The sequence below is a fragment of the Sciurus vulgaris genome, assembly GCF_902686455.1.
Source record: "Sciurus vulgaris genome assembly, chromosome: 1".
In the NCBI taxonomy this organism is placed as follows: domain Eukaryota; kingdom Metazoa; phylum Chordata; class Mammalia; order Rodentia; family Sciuridae; genus Sciurus; species Sciurus vulgaris.
The window spans coordinates 90,494,020-90,506,263 of record NC_136461.1 but is presented as its reverse complement, the minus strand read 5'-3'; positions in this window follow the sequence as shown (position 1 = coordinate 90,506,263).

Genomic DNA, 12,244 nt, shown 5'->3' with positions numbered 1-12,244 from the left:
AGTCCTTAAGTCTGAAACTTTCATTTGGGTCCACTCCCATTTCCATTTTCCTACCACTCTGGGACAAAGGAGCAAACAGGACTGCTTAACCTCACAGTGTTGCCTTAAATTTGGGGGGAAAAAAAAAAAAAACTATCTGGGGCCCATTAAATTCATTGTCTCATGATTAACTGGCCTATCTTAATGGGGATAGAAGATGAAAGCTGCCAATCACAAGGAATGAAACAATGGGTTCCAATATTATTAAAGTATATCCTGGGGACAAAATAGTCTCTCCTTATTAAGATCTGCCCTATTTGGCCAGGGGACACTTTGGAGCGCAGCCCTGCCTGTTACCCACAGAGCTAAAATACAAAGACATCCCTGAGTCCCCATGAATTCAAGCACCTGTATCAAGACTGCTGATTTCTGGAGAGAGGTCACTAACAATCTCTCTGTGGTAAATGTGACCTTCATTAGACAGAGTGCCCTAGATACATAGGTATATAAAGAGAGAGTCTCTGGGTACAATTGACAGTGGGGAACTCACTTAAAGTTGATGGCATTATGATGATGATAAGGGAGAATGGTCAAAGAACAATAACCTGTGTTCCAACCCCTTGAGTGCAATCTGGAGGAAAAAAGATTTAAGGTACAAGTTTTTAAAAATATGCCAGACTGTCTGATCCCTTTCCTGGGATTAAATTTGTTGTGTAAATTAAATGTACAGATAGCATACTCACCAAAATTAAGAACTTCACTTGCAAATGCTTTCCAGGAAAAGAAAACAGAACTTGCTCTGCTGGAGGTCTACTAGAAGTGAGTAAGGCCTTGTAGGCTAAAGGGACCCTGAGAAAGGTGATCGATGTTATCTTAACCAAGATTTGTTTCAGGAGGAAATAACTTGCCCCAGGGGGAAAAAACAATGACAATAACCCCTTAAGAAAGAGGCATTCATTCTCTTCTGGACAGTTGTTTAAATTGTACAATGAGTCAACTTTGCCAGATATCCTACTCTGCCTCTTTTGCCTGTTAAAGAAACAAAACAAAACAAAACAAAACAAAACACTGATGAGTGTAATACAAAGCTGCTCTTTCTAGTGCAGCCATTTTCCCCACCTCCCAACCACTTGTCAATCTGAAAACATCCTAGCTAGCTATTGGTTCATCAGTCAGCTTGCAAGTATCCTTCTCCGATATTGGTCCCTTTAGCCCGGCGGAATTCAACTGTTTACTGTAGCTACCCCACCATCTTTTCTTCTTCTTCCTCCTCACTTCCTCTTCTTCTTCTCTCCTCCTCACTTTCTCTATCCTCCTGGATTTCACACTCTCTCTAGTGCACGCCCTTCTCTTTCCCTTTCTTTTCCTCTCATTTTCTCTCTTACCCTGCAGGTAATTTATTGCTTAATAAATTCCCTTATGTGATTTCCCGTGTCCGGCGTGGTTTCGTGGGATTTCCTTACAATGAGTGCCAATTTGTGCAAGACTTGAAAACTATAAAATATTAAAGTGTGATGTCCATTGCTTTTAGGATTTTTCTTTGTCAAGAGGCAGATCTTGACCAGGCTTATTTTCATGAATAACCTAAATAGACATGATTAGAGATATGTATACATTTGAAACTAAAAGTGTTTGAGCATTATCTAAATGTTTTGAAAAGTTTATAAAATGAAAGTTCATTTCAGTTTAAGCAATAAGTGCTTTTATACATTACATCTGGCATAAAAGGGCAACACTGCCATTTAAAAAACTGAATTTTATCTGTTTGCTTTGACTTAGTGTAGTTTTGATTATTAACACTGTTCCCTAAATGTATAAGGCATTTAAGGTTATCCTTGATTTTTGCTAGTACTGCTAACCTCTGCAAACCTGTAAATATCTGTGGATTCTGAATTTTACTGTTAAAAATTAAACCTAGTTAATGTAAGTACATCTGTGTAATGGTAACACTATTAGTTGTTTGTATATTAAGTATATTCATGTTCATTTAGTATACAAATTTTAAAATATAAAACTTGGAAGAGCACTTTACCAAGCTGGTGTTCTCAAAACTAAAGTTGTCTGAAATGGTAATTTTAAATATTATAGAAATATTAAATTTAGTTGGAAATTTATATCACTTAGTGTTCTGTAACTGAACCTGTTATCAATAAAATATATGCAAAATTTTGTTACTTTTTACACTGGGGTAGAAATTTAAATGTATTTTTAAAAGAAAATGAAAGCCTGATCCGTTTAAAGGTGGATATTTAAAACATGAAAACATTTTGCCACTTTTCCCCCAAAAAAGGGTTAAAAGTTCTCTGAACTTTTCTTTGATTCATGTTTCATATATAATGTTGTATTGTTTTTTTGTGAAGAGCCCCATCTTACCTATGATAAAGCTCTTCCTCCCACCCTACTCCATGTTACAATGTCTACAAAATAGGCTAGACTGCAGCTCATTTAAAGTTGTGTTCAAATTGTAAAGATTACTGTGATCTCAAAAGAAACAGGATAAATAATATAACTAAGTAAGTTGGGGGAATTATAAAAAAAAAAAAAAATGCTGTTTCTTGGACCATAGCTATTATACATACAAACTGAATGTGTTTTTGCTATTGTTAATTTCATTTTGTATTTTCCTTGTAAACTTTAACTGTTATCCGTTAGTGCCTTATAGAAGTGTAACTTCTAATATAACGTCCTGAGTTAATTTGAGATAATAGGCCATCATCTACCGAGGACAGACCAAATGTAAGGGTAACTTCCAGTACTAATACAGACCTGAATTAAATAGAAGGGGTAAATGACTGTAGAATTATAGATACTGAAGTTATACCTGTTACTCCTTCTTTAAGACTGATGAAACTGGCTTGCTGGGTGTTTATAACCCAAAACATGGAGACCAAAGTCAAGGAAGTAAAAGGACCAAGGAAAAAGCAGGCAATATTTGACCCTTGCCCTCTAAGGTCAGCAAGTACCCAGAGAATAACAGAAGGAACCCCTCTAAGGGCTCTGAAACTGGTGAGTCACCTGATCTGCCGATCAGGAAGATCAAGAGACCCCAGAGAACAGAAAGCCAACTGGTGGTGCACATTCTGCAAAGAGGAGGACCATCAGAGACAGAAATGTCCGTGATGCTTCAAATAAAGTCACGTATGGTCATCAAGACCCTGACCTGACCCATTCTGGCACATGGCACCATTGGTAGAGGAAAGGTAAAGGAGCCAGGAGGCTTTGCACTTATCCCCAAGAATGATCTCTGAGAAATCTCAGCTGAAACTTAAGAATAGATAGGAACAAGGTCATTTTTGACAAGCTCAGTCTTAAACACTTGACAGGAGAGTATAGCCTGAGCATAGTCCTACATGAACTAAAAGGAAAAAAATGGGCTTTTAAAAATATAACTTAAGATGTACATTTGTGTCAGCCTTACCAAAAGTAAAGCTGGAGGCTATAAAGGAAGGGTTCTTGTGGGAGTGCCTAATATTTAACTATCATATAGAACTGTAGAGACACAAGTTTGTCCTGTTTCAGAAACTGACTGAAATACTAATTGCTTTTGTATTCACTGTTCAAAAAAAAAAAAAAAATTAATACTCTATTGTTGTTTACTGCTGTCCTAGAATGAACTTTGCCCTATCTATACCTTGTTCAGTCATCTACCAACTATCACTGTGGACCTCTGGACTGCTATGGACTATCCATACCCCACCTGACAAAAAATGAGGATTTTAGGTCACTTCCCCTCAATGTCGCCCTCTCTCAGCAACAAGCAGCTTGGAGATGTCAGCGCCCATTTTTACATAGAAGTGGAATGAGAAATTGACAGTGGGGAAATGTAACAGTGGCCCACTTGATCTTTTGAATATAACACTGAGGCTTATTCTTGAAAGGGACAAGTTTTCCTTTTTCTCTTCTCCTCTCACCCTCCCTAACTTGGGGGCGAGAACAAGATTACCCTGAGCTATCTGTGCTCCACAGGAAAGAGATATCAATCTAGGAAGTGAATATCTCCCAAAGTAACAAGTGAATGTAAACATACCATCAGGGTGCCCAGGGACCCCCTGTCAGGGTGCACCTGGAATGTAGCCTCTGAAGAGCTCCTTTAAAATCCCCCTGTTCCTGCTGATGGAGAGAATCACAGTCTCTGGGACTGGAGTCCCCTGTGCTTCTCCTTTGCTAACAAAGCAATAAAACTTCTTTTTCCTTTTTATCAGAAATAAATAAATAATTATTTATTTATGATTGTTATGTCTCATTGATGTGCAAATTCCCTTAAGCAGTATGAAATGGCCTTCTTTGTCCTTTCTGATTATTTGGTTTGAAGTTCATTTTATCTGATATAAGGATGGAAACCCCTGCTTGTTTATGCAAATCATGTGAGTGGTATGTTTTTTCCCATCCTTCCACCTTCAGTCTGTGGATATCTTTGCCTATGAGGTGAGTCTCTTGGAGACAGCATATTGTTGGTGCTTGTTTTTTAATCTAATCTGTCAGCCTATGTCTTTTGATTGATGAGTTTAGGCCATTAATGTTCAAGGTTATTATTGAAATATGATTTGTATTACTGGTCACTTGGGTTTATTTCTAGTTTTTAATTTGAATTAGTTTCTCCTTTGGTTGACTGTTCCTTTGGTGCGGTTCCTCCCTTTGCTGGTTTTCACTTTTTTTTTTCATTTCATCTTCATGGAATATTTTGTTGAGAATGTTCTGTAGTTCAGGTTTCTAGTTGCAAGTTCTTTTAACTTTTGTTTATCATGGAAGGTTCATCTTCAAACCTGAAGCTTACTTTTGCTGGATATAGAATTCTTGGTTGACATCCATTTTCTTGTACAGCTTGGTATTTGTTATTCCAGGACATCCTAGCTTTGAGGGTCTCATTCGAGAAATCAGCTGAGATTCAAATTGGTTTCTCCCTATATGTAACATGATATTTTTTCTCTCTCAGCCTTTAAAATTATATCCTTATTCTGTATGTTAGGCGTTTTCATTATGATGTGCCTTGATGTGGGTCTGTTGTAACTTTGAACATTTGGGATCCTGTAAGTCTCTTGTATTTGATTTTACATTTCATTCATTAGCTTTGGGAAATTTTCTGATATTATTTTACTGAAAAGATTGTGCATTCCTTTGGTTTGTATCTCTGCACCTTCATGTAACCTGATAAATCTTAAATTTGGTCTTTTCATGTTATCCCTAATTCTTGGAAGTTCTGTTCATGGTTTCTTAACAATTTCTCTGTGTCAACTTTATTTTCAAGATTATATATTTTGTCTTCATTTTCCAAGTTTCTGTCTTCTATAATTTACTGAGTATCATGTGCAAAATATCATGTTAAACATGGTTAAAAGAGGACAGAGTTGTGGTTACAAGAAAGCAATGATAAAATACAATCTTCCTTAAGATGATTATTAATTGAATTTGACTGGGCAATTCTTCACTATCAATCTTTGTGTGGTTTTAAAAATAAAAGGTAAGATAATAATCAAGTCCTCTGACATTCAAGGATTCACATCTAACTACATTTGCTTGTTGGTCACACCCATAGGTAGGCAGGATAAAACAGTGTTTAAAAGCTTTGGAGTTGGGCTGGGGAACTAGCTCAGTGGTAAACTGCTTGCCTACATGTGTGGGGTTCTGAGTTTGATCCCTAGTATGGCAAAAAAATTGAAGTAAATAAAAACTTTGGAGTCAAGGGGAGTTTCAGGGTCAGATTTCAGATCTAAACTTTCTGAGTTTTAGTTTTCTCATTAATAAGAAGCTACACACACATACTCTCATAAGGATGACAATTAGATAAGAAAACTTATTTGAAGCATCTAGTATGCATCTAGTATCTGGAAGACAATCAGCAAAAGGCAGTGATCATTATTATTAGACCATCTAGTCTAAACCTCTCATTTAATAGATAACACTGACTCAAAAAGAATGTCTAAGGCTAGTGAGCAAACAAGTTAGCTTGAACACTTTAATTGGGAGAATCAGACTTCATTCAGAGAACTAAGCATTTCCAGAAATTGTGCTAATTCAATTTTTATGTATTTCATATTAGTCTAAGCCTTCACAAAAATTAATCAGTTGATACTATTACTAAAATAAAAGAGTCCACAATTTTCTCTAGTTCATTTCCCACACCTACACATTTATCAGTATTGCCTCAGAAACAATAACTATGCTAATTCTTTCATATGCTTTTCAATGGAACATAGGTTTAAAAAAAGCTAAACTTCTTAGTAAAATACTTTTGTCCTTGTTTCTCTGCATTTACTTTTGCTACTCTTTAAAACAATATAGAGACACAGCTCTTTTTCCCTGTTTTCAAAGAATATGTTGTGCTGATTTCCCTTCACTCTTCCTTGTGTCTCACCTCTATTTCTCAGTATTGATGGAACTGTAGCCGAACTACTGATCAATGGAGCAGTTGCTGATTTTCATGATACCCAAAGGAAACAGACAAAATACAGAGATTACTTGGAAGTCTGTGACTGGAGTGGAAGAAGCTTCTGAAGGGGCAGCCAAGAAGTTAAGGTCCTTAGGTCCCTCTGGAGTGATCAATCCATCAGATCCTACAAGATCCCAGTCTATAAATCTTAAACTGCATTTGAATCCACTCCTCATTGATCTCTGAAAGAGAGTACTGTGGGAAGAGCTTAAATTTTTAAGTGAAAAATCATTGGGTACTATCATTTACTAGCTTTGTATCTTTAAGTTACTTATCCTTTCTTTTTCTTTTTTAAATAATAATATTATTTGTGATGTGGTGCTAAATCCAACCCAGTGCTTCACACAAGGGCTCTACCACTGCGCCACAACTCCAGTCCTATGTTATTTTTCCTTTCTAAACCTCAATATTCTGTCTGTAAAATGGAACTGGAAACTATTTACCAGGATCATGATTAAGGTTAACTGAAATAATGAAAATAAAATTATTTTAACTATATAACTGAACTAATGAACAGAAAACTCTATGACTATATTGTAACAGGCTCTTAGCAAGACTCCTCCTATGATCCTGATTTTGATTTGACAGTTCTGTATTCTTTTAATGATAGTCATTTAATTTATGATTAAGGTAAACTGGAGAGAACATGAATGAGTTGTTAAGATATTTTTACACAAGCCTTTCATTTGGAAAAGAAATGATTTTTGATCATATCACATTTATTTTGAAATAAACTGCAATATATACAATAGAATAGAGAGGTATTAATAACTAAAACGTTAAGAGATTTGTTCTGAGTTAATCTTAAGAATGCTTTGAGTATATGCTTTGGGTATACTGAGTTTTTGTTTAGTAAATTCATACAGTAAACTTCAGATTAATTGTAATTATAAAATTGGAGAGGTTTTGACAATGTATACACCCTTGTAACCAGCAACCATTCAAGATGTTTGCCGCAGAAAATTCCTGAGAGCTCTTTTCCAGTAGAGCCTCGTGCCCCATAGGCATCTATCATCATAGATTTGCCTGTTTTTAAATTGTACATAAAAGTGATCAAACACATTTATTCCTTTGTGTCTTGCTTCTTTTGATCAATGTTTGTGATATCCACCATCTTTCAATGTGTATTAATTCATGTTTAAAATGCTTAAAGTATTCCTTTGTGTGACTATGTCAGTTTTTTTAAATTCATTCCCCTTTTCATGATGTTAAATAAAAATTATAGTTCAATTTTTTGAACTAAGCATCAACAGACCAAAATAAATATCCAATAGTCTCCCATGGTAAAATTCACCAATCTCAAATTAACCTACCAAGAATTCCATATATAGGAATAACAACCACATTTCCCAGTTTAGTTACAATTGGTATGGTAATGAAATTCCCTCTACTTATGTAAAAAAAAAGTAACTTGAAACAACCTGTTAATTAATCATTTTTCTATTTTTCTGTTTCCTTATCTCACCTTACAAAGTCAGTAACTTTAAAATAACCAGTCCCCCCTTGGTCTTTTTTTATGCTTTCATCAACCCTTTTCTGAGTATAAAACCAACCTTCTCTGACAAGTTCACTGAAACATTTACTCCATTTTAATGAGAGAAGTGTTGTCACATTCTGGAATTGCAAACAAAGGGAATTAGAATCTTTAAATTTGTTATTTGTTCTTTGACAATGGATATTTAGGTTGTTTCCACTTTGGGGCTATTATGAATGAAACTGCTACAGACACTCTTGTGCAAGTCTTTCCATGAGCATATGTATTCATTTCTCTAGATGGTACTAGAGTACATTTTCCTGTGATTATTAGCCATGAATAAATCTTTGGTGAAGTGTTATTCAAGTCATTTTTAAGATTGGACTCTTATCTCCACCCCCCCAACAGGTTCTTATCTTTTAGTAGCAGAATTTGTTTGGATATAAGTCAGATCTATCTATCTATCTATCTATCTATCTATCTATCTATCTATCTATCTATCTATTTATCTATCTGTCTAAACACACACACTCACATACACACACACACACAAAGGGATATGTAGTATCACAAAGATATGAATTGAATCTGAACAAAGCTTGATTTGTAACCATTATAAATCAAAGATTATTGAACTTTTCCCATGAAGAGCTAGATAGTAATACTTTAGGTTTTGTAGGCATTATGATCTATGATCTCTGTTGCAACTACTCAGCTCAGCTTGTTGTACTGTGAAAGCACTGGCAGGCAATACATAATGAGTGAGCATGACTGTATGTTAATAAAACTTTATAGACATTGAAATTTGAATTTCATATATGATTTCATGCATCACAAAATACTCTTCCACTTTTATCAACCACTTAAAAATGTAAAATCCATCCTTAGCTCATGACTCCCACAAAACAGGTTAAAGGCAGATTTGGCCCCAGGGACTACAGTTTGCTGACTCAAGGCCTAGGGAAGTTAGGCTGTAGTTAACGTTCCTTGCTGTTCCCTTTTTATTTCTAGTTCACCTTCACACTGCTGGTACGGCCATTTGTATCTAGAGCTTTGTAAGCAGGTACTTATTGGGCTCTTTGGTAGGCTCTGGACTGTCTCCCACTCTTTGCAACCTGAGCTGTGCAAACTGACCTCAGAATACAGAGAATTTTTAACAAATCTCAAAGACAAAAAGTATCATATCTCTCTGGATTTCTGTATTCATTTTGCTTTTGGTCTCTAAATTCCTTAAGTTTCTTGTCAGCTCTGTCATACATTCTATCCAGTACTTGTTACTTTCAGTAGGACAATTATGCAGAGTATTTTGCCACCCTGCTAGAAACAAAAATCCTCTAATTTTAAGTGATTTTTATACACATAAAAAGCACCATGTTACACCATAAGAAAAGTACCATATTGCTCTTCTTTCCTAATCTTGTAATTTTTCAAAGTTTTGGAGGTTAAATTTCTAGAGACTTTGATTCTTTCCTAGAAATTATACTCCATCCAAGACTTTCCCAATAATACTATCTATATTGGTAAAATGATTTAATATTGTCTGACTATTTAGGAATACCTGTAAGTGCAGGCAGAAACTATTATCAAAATTAATTACTGTTTAACTAGAATTTAAAAAAGAGATAATTTATTATGAATACTAAGAATTTTAATCAATAATGTGAAGAGAGCCCACAGAGCGGGAGAAAATCTTTTCAACACGTACTTTAGATAGAGCACTTATCTCCAAAATTCATAAGAACATACAAAACTCTACACCAAAAATACAAAGAACACAATCAATAAATTGGCCAAGGAACTGGACGGACACATTACAGAAGAAGACATACAGGGAATTAATAAATATATGAAAAAGTGTTCAACATCTCTAGTAATTAAAGAAATGTAAATTAAAACAACTCTAAGATTTCATCTTATTGGAATTAGAATGGCTATTATCAAGAACAGAAACATGGGGCGATCCAAGATGGCAGACTAGAGGGTGACTGCATCTCCAGTCGCTCCAGAACCCAGGATTCAAGAAGGGGAGGTATTGAGAGACTCGGACTAAAATAGAGCCACGGGGTGAGTCTCTCCCACCTGGTGAAGTGCTGCCCGGGTGGCAGGCCCGGATTTGGGTGGCTTATTAGAATAGGGCAGGGTAGCTAGCGTCTTCCCCAGGCAGTCCCGCGCACTCCGGCGGTGGGCTCCTCCCACAGGGCCAGATTCTCCAGCATCTTGGAGCAGGCCCCCCAGTGAGAGCCTTTCTGCACAGAACCAAGCTTCAAGTCCTGGAACCAGGGCGGCGAGTTCCTGCCCGCAGGTTGCTTCAGGGACCAGGACAGGGCGGTTAGGGACTTCCCCAAGCAGCCTGCAGACCAGCCCCCTCTGGCGGGAAGTACCTTTCCAGGCTAGCTTCTCGGAGCAGGCCCCCCAGTAAGAGCCTTTCCACACAGAGCCAGCTCCAAGTCCTGGAACCAGTAGTGGTTAGGGGCAGCTTTCCTTGGAAGCACTGCATTATCAAGGTACTCCAAGACTTCAGGCTACTGAAGGCAGGAAGGTGATACACTGGAAATCTACAGGGACAATATAAGCCAATAGAAGAATTCTGCAATATAACAAAGTCCCACTGACATCTGACCAATATGAGAAAACAAGGGAAGAAAATGTCCCAAACAAACCTAGATACTATATCAATAAAACCCAATAACAGCACAGCAGAAGAAATGTCAGAAAGGGAGTTCAGAATGTACATAATTAAAACAATCAGGGAAGCAAACGAGGAGATGAAAGAGCAAATGCAGGCATTGAAGGAGGAGATGAAAGAGCAAATGCAGGCATTAAATGATTGCACCAATCAACAGTTAAAGGAGCAAATACGGGAAGCAAGAGATCATTTCAATAAAGAGTTAGAGATATTGAAAAAAAAAAACAAACAGAAATCCTTGAAATGAAGGAAACAATAAACCAAGTTAAAAACTCCATAGAAAGCATAACCAATAGGATAGAACACCTGGAAGACAGAACCTCAGATATTGAAGACAAAATATTTAATCTTGAAAACAAAGTTGAACAAACAGAAAAGATGGTAAGAAATCATGAACAGAATCTACAAGAATTATAGGATATCATGAAAAGGTCAAATTTAAGAATTATTGGGATTGAGGAAGGCTTGGAGAAAGAAAACAAAGGAATGAACAATCTATTCAATGAAATAATATCAGAAAATTTCCCAAATCTGAAGAACGAAATGGAAAACCAAGTACAAGAGGCTTATAGGACTCCAAATACACAAAATTACAACAGACCCACACCAAGGCACATTATTATGAAAATACCTAACATACAAAATAAAGACAGAATTTTAAAGGCTGCGAGAGAAAAGAATCAAATTACATTCAGGGGGAAACCAATAAGAATATCAGCAGATTTTTCAATCCAGACCCTAAAAGCTAGAAGGGCCTGGAACAATATTTATCAAGCCCTGAAAGAAAATGGATGCCAACCAAGAATCTTATACCCAGCAAAACTTACTTTCAGATTTGACAGTGAAATAAGATCCTTCCATGATAAACAAAAGCTAAAGGAATTTACAAAAAGAAAGCCAGCATTACAGAACATTCTCAGCAAAATATTCCATTAGGAAGAGATGAAAAACAACGATGCAAATCAGCAACGGGAGGAACTAGCCTAAAGGAATAGCCAAATAAAGGGGAAAACAAATCATGTCAAAAAACAAAAATGAGTCAAATGACTGGGAATACAAATCATATCACGATAATAACCCTGAATGTTAATGGCCTGAACTCATCAATCAAAAGACATAGACTGGCAGAATGCATTAAAAAGAAAAATCCAAATATTTGCTGCCTGCAAGAGACTCATCTCATAGAAAGAGATACCCATAGACTAAAGGTGAAAGGATGGGGAAAAACATACCATGCACACAGACACAGCAAAAAAGCTGGAGTATCCATCCTCATTTCAGATAATGTGGACTTCAAGCCAAAACTAGTCAGAAGGGAAAAAGAAGGACATTACATACTGCTTAAGGGAAGCATAAATCAGCAAGACATAACAATCATAAACATCTATGCCCCGAACATTGGCTCATCCATGTACATCAAACAAATCCTTCTCAATTCCAGAAATCAAATAGACCACAAAACAATAATACTAGGCGGTTTTAACACACCTCTCTCAGCGCTGGATAGATCGTCCAAACAAAAATTGAATAAAGAAACCATAGATCTCAATAACACAATCAACAATTTAGACTTAACCGACTTATATAGAATATACCATCCAACAAAGAACGAATACACTTTCTTCTCAGCAGCACATGGATCCTTCTCTAAAATAGACCATGTCTTATGCCACAAAGC